The sequence below is a fragment of the Gymnodraco acuticeps genome, unplaced genomic scaffold (genome assembly GCF_902827175.1).
Source record: "Gymnodraco acuticeps unplaced genomic scaffold, fGymAcu1.1, whole genome shotgun sequence".
Lineage (NCBI taxonomy): Eukaryota > Metazoa > Chordata > Actinopteri > Perciformes > Bathydraconidae > Gymnodraco > Gymnodraco acuticeps.
Window position 1 is genome coordinate 340,189 of NW_022992244.1, and position 8,867 is coordinate 349,055.

Consider the following 8,867-nt stretch of genomic DNA (forward strand, 5'->3'; position numbering starts at 1 on the left):
ATTCAGATATGATTCTGTACACAGACGGGTCTGCGAGCAGGCCGTCTGACACAGTACACTTAGCAGGCTTCGCTGTTGTGAATGACTGGGAAGTTTTAGAAAGCCGAGCCTTGCCAAATGGCACGTCAGCTCAGGCTGCAGAGTTGTATGCTCTGCTCAGGGCGTTGTATTTTGGCTGAAGGTAGAGTTGCAACCATTTTCACAGACTCCAGGTATGCATTTGGTGTGTGCCATGATTTTGGTGTCTTGTGGAAAATGCGCGGTTTCTTAACATCGGCCGGTAAGCCTATTCAACATCATGCGTTAGTAGCTGAGCTATTAGACGCTATCCTGCTCCCTGCACAGCTAGCAGTAGTTAAATGTGCTGCTCACACAAATTCTAATGATCCTATTTCGCGTGGAAATGCGTTAGCCGACACCGCAGCTAAACAAGCAGCAGTTTCCTCCTCTTCTATGGTGCTCCAATGCCCCTCGACACAACCCGCAGAAACCATTTGTTTGCCTTCCTTTAATGATGTCGCGGACATGCAAGCCCGCGCTGATGTTAGGGAGAAAGATTTATGGCTAAGACGAGGTTGTACACTTGACGCTGAGTCCAGCTTGTGGCTCCACCCAGACGGCCGGATGGTCTGTCCCCGTTCATTCCTCCATGTTTTGGCACATGTTGCACATGGCAAATCACATGTAGGAAAAGGAGGGATGAATGGGATTATAAAGTCACAATGGTTTGCTCCAGGCATTACACTAGCTACACAGACCCTTTGTAGATAGATGCATGATATGCCAGCAGACAAGAAGAAGAAAAGGTTCCAGTTCAGCATGAACATTTACCGCCCCCCTCGGGGCCCTTTGTTAAATATGCAAATTGACTTTTCGCACATGCCACCATGCCAAGGATTCAAATATCTTTTGGTAATAGTGTGCCAGTTCTCCAAATGGGTAGAGGCCTACCCTACCAGAAAAAGAAGACGCCAGAACAGTTGTAAAGTGTCTTCTCAAAGATGTTGTCCCTAGATTTGGTGTTTGTTCCAGCAGGGCTATTAACAGGTGACAGAGGTCCAGCATTCATTTCTAAGATAACCCAGAGTCTAGCTACAGTGTTAGGGTTCAAATGGCAATTGCATGTTCCCTATCATCCACAGAGCTCAGGCCAGGTTGAGAGAATGAAACTTGACTATAAAGGAAAAACTCACTAAAACAATGTTGACCACAGGACTAAAATGGGTAGACGCGCTGCCGCTAGTTCTGTGCTCAATCAGAAAACTCACCAAATGCAACGACAGGGCTTAGCCCACACGAAGTATTGATGGGAAGGCCAATGTTCACAGGATCTAGTCCTCCAGTAATGCCCCACAGACTCACTCTTTTGTGGACAGAGGATTACATGACTAACTATGTCAAATATCTAACTGACATGTTGAGAAAGTTTCACAGGCAGGTGGCTGACAGGCTCCCCCAGCCTGGTGAGGAGCCCACCCACCCCTTTTCAGATTGGTGATAATGTACTAATCAAATCGCTTGAAAAAGATTCTTTGTCTCCCAGGTGGAAAGGTCCTTTCCAGGTATTAATAGTGACCAGAACAGCCCTGAGAGTACAAGGTAGAGCGGAGTGGATTCACGCTTCAAGATGTCGTCTCTCTCCTCTACCGGATGCTGGCGTGTGAAGGCAGTCACCATCATCGTCATTCTGGGTTTACTGTACCTGGCCAAGAACGCCCTGCTAGATGAAGCTGTGACAATCCCAACGACAGGTGGCGAGGGACCTCGCCCATCTGAGGGAGAAAATAAGGTGCTCTTATCTAAGAGCGCAGACGACTTGACCACTCAGGGTCCAGACCCTGAGGGCAAAACAACACCAACGGGCAAAGAAGTGCCTAGCGACAAGGACAGGTTGTATCCAAACACCACACAGACATTCAGTATGGTGCAAGAGACAAAAAGAGAGAGAAAAGGAGGGAGAATAAGGAGGATTGTCTCCCTCCCTGATCATAAGTCAGAGACTATTGCCGTTAACTGCCCAAGTTCAATATGTGACTCATCTAACTGTATTATTGTGTTTCCTGTGTTCTCAGTTTACTCAACATGGGAGTTATATCCAGAAAACCAGTACTCTTGGTTCAGGGTCGCACCAGAGGGGGTAAGGATGGTTCTTAACACCATCGAAGAAATGCCCCCAGAACTGTGGTGTAGCACGATAGAACAGTTCGAGGCACTGATAAGGAAGGAGGTAAAATGTACAGTGCGGAAGCCAGATTACCGCATTCCCAATCTAGGTGATACTGCATGCACAGTTACTGGACCAAATAGCAAAACAAATGTTCCATCTACTCCACTTAAACAATCAGGAGGCGAGGTAGATTCTTCAAAAAAGGCCTTAATTACTCCTTATAAACAAACTAAAACTAATTCTGCAGTAAGTTTAATGTTAGACTATGCACATGAACGTAATGTTAGCAACTGTTGGTTGTGCCAAAATATGCCAGAATCAATGCATTCTCCTATGTTTAGCCCAATTCCTTTCACAAAAGCTGATTACGGTTTAGTAAACTGGAATGACATAGCATCTAGAATTAGCGATGAGGCTGGGGATTGTTACACTCCTTCCTACCCCATAGACTCTGAAAAACCTTTACAGTACAAGGGCTTAGTCTCTCTCATTGTTGATACAGTAAATAAAGATTACCTGCCTGACGGTTTCAAACGTTTGATGTTTTTAAAATTAATATATATGAAGAAATACGTTAACCTAGCTTTTGAATATAGATTCCAGTTAGCTCTAGCTCAGACTAATTGTTCAGCTAACTTTACAAGTCCAACATGTACAATGCAACCACACACACCCGCTTTGTTAGTGGAAGCGTTGGTAACAGTGGTGCCCTGGTTCGGCTCTAGGACAGTGGACTCCGTTGAGGTTAAAATACATGACTGTACGCAGCCAATACCCTTAGGCAAGCCCCCTACACGTGACTGCTCAGTATATGTTCCCCCAATTGTTGTGCATGAATGGAAGAATGTGTCCATCTGTTTCCAGAATGCAGTAGGATCTCACACCTCTCCTGATGTGGGACACAGCGACTGTAATGCCATAGTGAGAGTACATATAGCCAAAATTCCCCTCCCACAGAGAGTTTACTTAGTTTGTGGGGACCGGGCCTATGGATGTGTGCCATATGATGTTTTTTATGGTACCTGTTATCTAGCCTACCTAATCCCTTTAATCCGTAAAGTAGAGGCTACTGAGATTGCAGCAATACTTCCCTCTCTACACAGGAACAGCAGGTCAATTACACAAGGACAACAGATAGCTAGCCTATTCTTGCCTTGGTACGGTATTTATGTTACTCAGCAGGAAATTGTCGCATTGTCTAAAGTGGTAGAATATCATTTAAATGTATCCAACACAGCGATGTTAGCTGAACACAAAGAATTGCAGGAAGTTAGGACAGCACTACAGAATCGTATGGCGCTTGACCTCCTCTTAGCGGCCCAAGGAGGAACATGCAAGGTGATAGGAAGTGAGTGCTGTTCTTTCATATCTGATGCCACACCTGAAGTTATGGACATGGCTCATGATACTGCCAGGGGAATAAAAGAATTGCATGAAACTCATGGGTTTACATTTGGGGAATTAAGTGGAACTTTTGGATCTTGGGGAGCGGGGCTGGTTAAATTTGTTGTTACTGTTTCAGTGTTTATCTTGGTTGTGCTAATCCTAGTGATCTGTTTGATCACTGTGGTTAAATTAGCCATACGAAGGGTTGCCAAGACTGCCCTCCAGGCCCCACAGAGGCTAGTTGGACATTCGACTGTACAGGACACAATATTAATGTACAATGCCGAGCTTCCGGACCCCTGGGTCTCCATCGTGATCTCCGACCCGTGGGTACCTCCATTCAACGATTGAGATGTTGTTTAAAGTTGATATTCTGAATAAAGAACAGATGTTTTGATAATTGATTACAGTTGATACACTGGATTAAAGGACAAATGTCTGATTTTTCCTTTGCAGGTTGTGATACAAATAAAATGTCTGATTTTCCTTTTCAGATTTTGAACAAGTGTATTTGAATGAAATAAATGTATTACTAAGTGCCTTACTCTTGAATAAAGCGTAATGAAGTAAACGTAAAGTAATGTTAAAGATTGAGGACACTGTAACTTTACAGTTTACAGATTGATCGATTCATCACTGCGAATTTATACCTTAAACTAGGAACCTTAGCTGGATCTCTCATGATTCTGATTTATACTTCAATTGGATTTCTCATAATCCTAAATTATACCTCAATTGATTTCTTATAATCCTAAATTCTAATTGTGTTCTTAATAAGTAATTGCCTTAAAGTAAATCTTTAAGATGTAAGCTGATTTAGAATCTGTGTTTGATGAATGAGATTAACTGAGTGATAAATGATAAAAGATCTTATTTTTGAAACATATATTTTGCTATAATATTTTGTACCCCATGTGTTTATTATTGTACCTTTTGACAAAAATGCCAAGCACTGAAGAGAGATGATTTTTATTATGATTGACTGTGTTCAATCATGGTGATTGAAGTGTTTTTCAATCTTGTTCTATTTTTAATGTAATGAATGTATCTGAGCCCACCCAACTCTGAGGACGCCTATTGATTTTAAGTATTGACTGAAATATTCTTAGACTAATGTTAATTGGTTATCAATAGATTGATAAAAAGAGTGAATCTGTAAGAGAATATTTTCATCTGATCTGTTTATAGAGTCTTTTATGGTTCCTTAGAGTCTGTGATACTGCAAACATCTGCTTGTAGTCAGTCAGAGACTTCTCTGTAGGTTGAGGTCACAGGTCAAACGCGTCTCCTATGTCCGAGGGTTGACCTGGCAGGATCTCTTTGAGACAAGCAGATCATTGTCTTGCATCGGCTAATTGATTATACGCGGGCTTTCTGGAAGCCCGCCTCTCCTCGTGTTGGTTAGATGTTTTGTGTCTTTTGGGTTCAGAGATCGCTGGTGGAGCACTGGGCATGTGTGAAACTTAGATGATCTCCCCGGCCGTATGTAATTAATGTACTGTGATCAATAAACTCTTCAGTGCTTTTGGCTAACAACGGTTCCAGACTCCTTCATTCTACCTCAACATTGCAACAACAGAAGTTTACCTTCACACACACAAAACAACACCATTTATTTAACACCTATAATGACAAGGTACCCAGAGCCAAGTAACAATTACAAATGAATTAAGTCGGCACGGCGGCCCACATTGAAAATTACTTAGGCCTACCTTTGATGATCAAATCACTTAAACACAAAGTCCATCCTCCTGTCCTTTTTGATGAAGTAGCCTACTTGATGGCGGGTCATGCAGCTGATCCTTTGCCACTCCAATTTATAATTGTAACTTTTTACATGCATTTCCTAACATTCGGTCTATATGCTGTAAAATGTATTATCTCTTCGATTTACACACGGCATCTATTGCACGTCTGTCCGTCTTGGGAGAGGGATCCCTCCTCTGTTGCTCTCCCTGAGGTTTCTCCCATTTCCCCCCCCCCTTAAACTGTGGGTTTTCTCTGGAAGTTTTTCCTACAAGTAGGCCTACGATGTGAGGGTCTAAGGACAGAGGGTGTCGTTTTTCTCATACTGATATTCTGAACAATCTGTGCTGTTGTATTTGCTGTAAAGTGTCTCTAGGCTATTTTTATTATATGTAGGCCTACAGCACTTTGGCTCGACCAAAAATCGTTTATAAATGTGCTGTAAATAAAACTTGATTTGATTTGATAACTCAATCTTGAAAATGACTCGGTTAATAATTTCGCAACAATGTCATCACTATCAGTGACGTAGCCATCATGAACGAATTTATGCTAATTAGCTACTTCCACCTAGCTTGACCTGTTGTTATAACACATGCATACACTTCACAGCGGGCGGAACTTGTCATAAAGTCCGCGATAATAAAGCCCACCCATGTCATTTGATATTACTCTCTCGTTGAGTTACTATAGCGGGCCCTCTGTGAATTCATAGCTGGACCCCCAATCACCTTCTATCTTTACAGTAACTCGCAGAGACGGCCAAAGGAGCTTCTTTCATTTAACCCTTCACATTCCAACAGAAACTGAATAGGCAGATTCGAAGGATTTATTTATTTGTAAATGTTATTTTAAATACAATTAAATCAAGTTATTTTGGTCAACTAATGAAAAATATAACTAAAAAAAATAAATTATTTGTTGTTTTTAAATATTATTTTTTTGAATATCTTAGGACCTCAGAGAGGGCCCTGACGGCTCGCCACTGATCCACAGGGACCTCAACAAAGGAGGTCAGAGTGTGCCCACTCCTTGGCCTCAGTTCACCAGCACTGGACACCAGTACGTGGAGATCCATCATGATATGAACAAAGACTATGTGAGACAGAAGATGAGAATGCGTCATGTGCATTTCTGGACCAGCGTCCTACCCAACCTTCCCATTTCAGCCTCAGAATAAACTCCTTGTGCATCAGATGTGCAGCTGTAGTGTGGACCTGCTGTATAGACCTGTATTATTAAATAATCATTGGTCCATGTAAAAAATAAATTGATGAAAAATACAAATGATCTTTCCTTGTTTTTCTTTTTCTTTAGTTTGACCTATTGACCTATAGTAGTACTCAACCAATTCAATTTGCATGGAACGTGCATTATGGGTTTGTCTGTTTTGTAGAAGATAAGAGTGTGTGTTAACTAGATTTACAAAATAGACAGGAAAACAGAGATGAAAACATGAGAATATTTGTGTATTTTATTTGTATCATCTGCGTGAGCTAAAATACAAGCAGCAAAATTAAAGCAAGTTTAAATATTAAAACAGATGTTTAAAGTATATTCTTTTTGTGTCTCACCAAATCCTTTTGTGTAAATCTGCTCACAAAAAAGCTTGAACATTTTTAAGCAAGAGGTTATCACTTTAATGACATGAACACTTGCCAAAGAAGATGTTGTTTTTCAAGACAAAATATTGAGATAATCAAGAAGATTAAGTCAAGACTGTGCCTGTTTGATTAACTTTGGTGACAGGGCTAAAGCTAGCTAAAATAGCTAACACACTGTATTAGCCGCTGTCCTAGCAGCTGTCGAGCAACATTCAGTTTGTTATTTTGTCCTGTTTCACATAATTTCACTCATGGAAGAGACATTCTAGTTGGAATAAAGATCGGGCAAAATAAGTGAGTTGGAACAGTAAGCGGACATAGTAATTTAATCATTTTGAAAGCTAGAATAGCGAGGCCACTAGCTTTCTGCTAGGCTAGCCTACTGCTAACATGTATCTATTCAGGAAATAGTTCAAGCTAAGATTTAATTTGAGTGAACCTTTTCTCAGCAGAGGAGTTTAAGGCCTTGGTATTAGTCATTATCATGTTTTGTATTTTTCCTATACACATTAGCATACAACGCTGAAGTTGGCTTCAGATTCAGAGCTTCCGATTCGGCAGTTAAGGGGAAAGTTAAGGGAAATTTAATTTACAGTGCTGAGCGAACAATCCTCCGTGTTTGAACCTCTTAAATCGCTGCATATCCGATTTATTTGGACTGGATTATCCCAGAGTCTAAAGATTCTTTATAACACAGTTTGAGATTTGTGAAACCTTTATTCTATTTGTGAAAATACAAAAAAGGTAGATTTCAGTGCTTTTTTCGCATCTTGACCACATTAGACCAGGTCCTGATCTAAAACCACTATAGGCCTACCTAGACTCATCAAATCTGGACTGGATTATCCCAGAGAGTCTAAAGATTATTTATAACACAGTTTCAGATTTGTGAAACCTTTATTCTATTTGTGAAAATACAAAAAAGGAAGATGTTGCTGCTTTTTTTTTTTACATCTTGACCACATTAGACCAGGTCCTGATCTAAAACCACTATACCTAGACTCGTCAAATCTGGACTGGATTATCCCAGAGAGGCTCAACATTCTTTATAACACCGTTTGAGATTTGTGAAACCTTAATTCTATTTGTGAAAATACAAAAAAGGGAGATTTCAGTACTTTTTTTCGCATCTAGACCATATAAGACCAGGTCCTGATCTAAAACCCTAAAAATCTAAAAGTATTTGGTTTTTGTGACCAGTTAGACTCATTAAGGCCATTGTTTCCCTTTATTAGTGCGAATGCTGTTTACAGCATTCCACTATAGTGCTTCAAATCTTTAATCCCCTTATTATTATTTCAGCCAATACTTTGGCTCTCCATAACTTCAGTTTATTTTCAGGACAGCACAAAATTCTCCCCCAAAAATATTTTAAACTTGCCATAATTCCCAAACCCTACACTCCTCAGACATATTTTTTCATGAAAAACGTAGGAAAACCTCTCTTAGCTTGGAAAATAAAAATAAAATAAGAAAAAATATTAAACAAAATGCCTCTTGAGGGCATGAAGAGAGAAAAAGTCCAGCTAGCTCCCAATTGATTGCCATGTTACATTGTTCTGGATCTTTCTTCAGAGCAGAGAGAAGTACACTTTAGACAAAACTGCTCCCATCGTCCACAGAGAAGAGCGATGAAGAGAGGAGAGAGAGAGAGAGAGAGAGAGAGAGAGAGACGAGAGAGAAGAGAGAGAGAGAGATCGGAGGAGGAGCGCGAGAGATCGGATAGAGACGAGAGAGAGGATGAGCTCGCGCTCTCGAGCGAGTCCTATAGATCGTCGCTCTTCTCTTCTATCTCTCTCTCTCTCTCTCTCTCTCTCTCTCTCTCTCTCTCTCTCTCTCTCTCTCTCTCTCTCTCTCTCAATGGGGCTTTATTGGCATGAAAGTTAAATTAAACAATGTTGCCAAAGCATCACAATACAAAATAATTAACAGCATTAACATACATTTCGAATGTTTACATATTA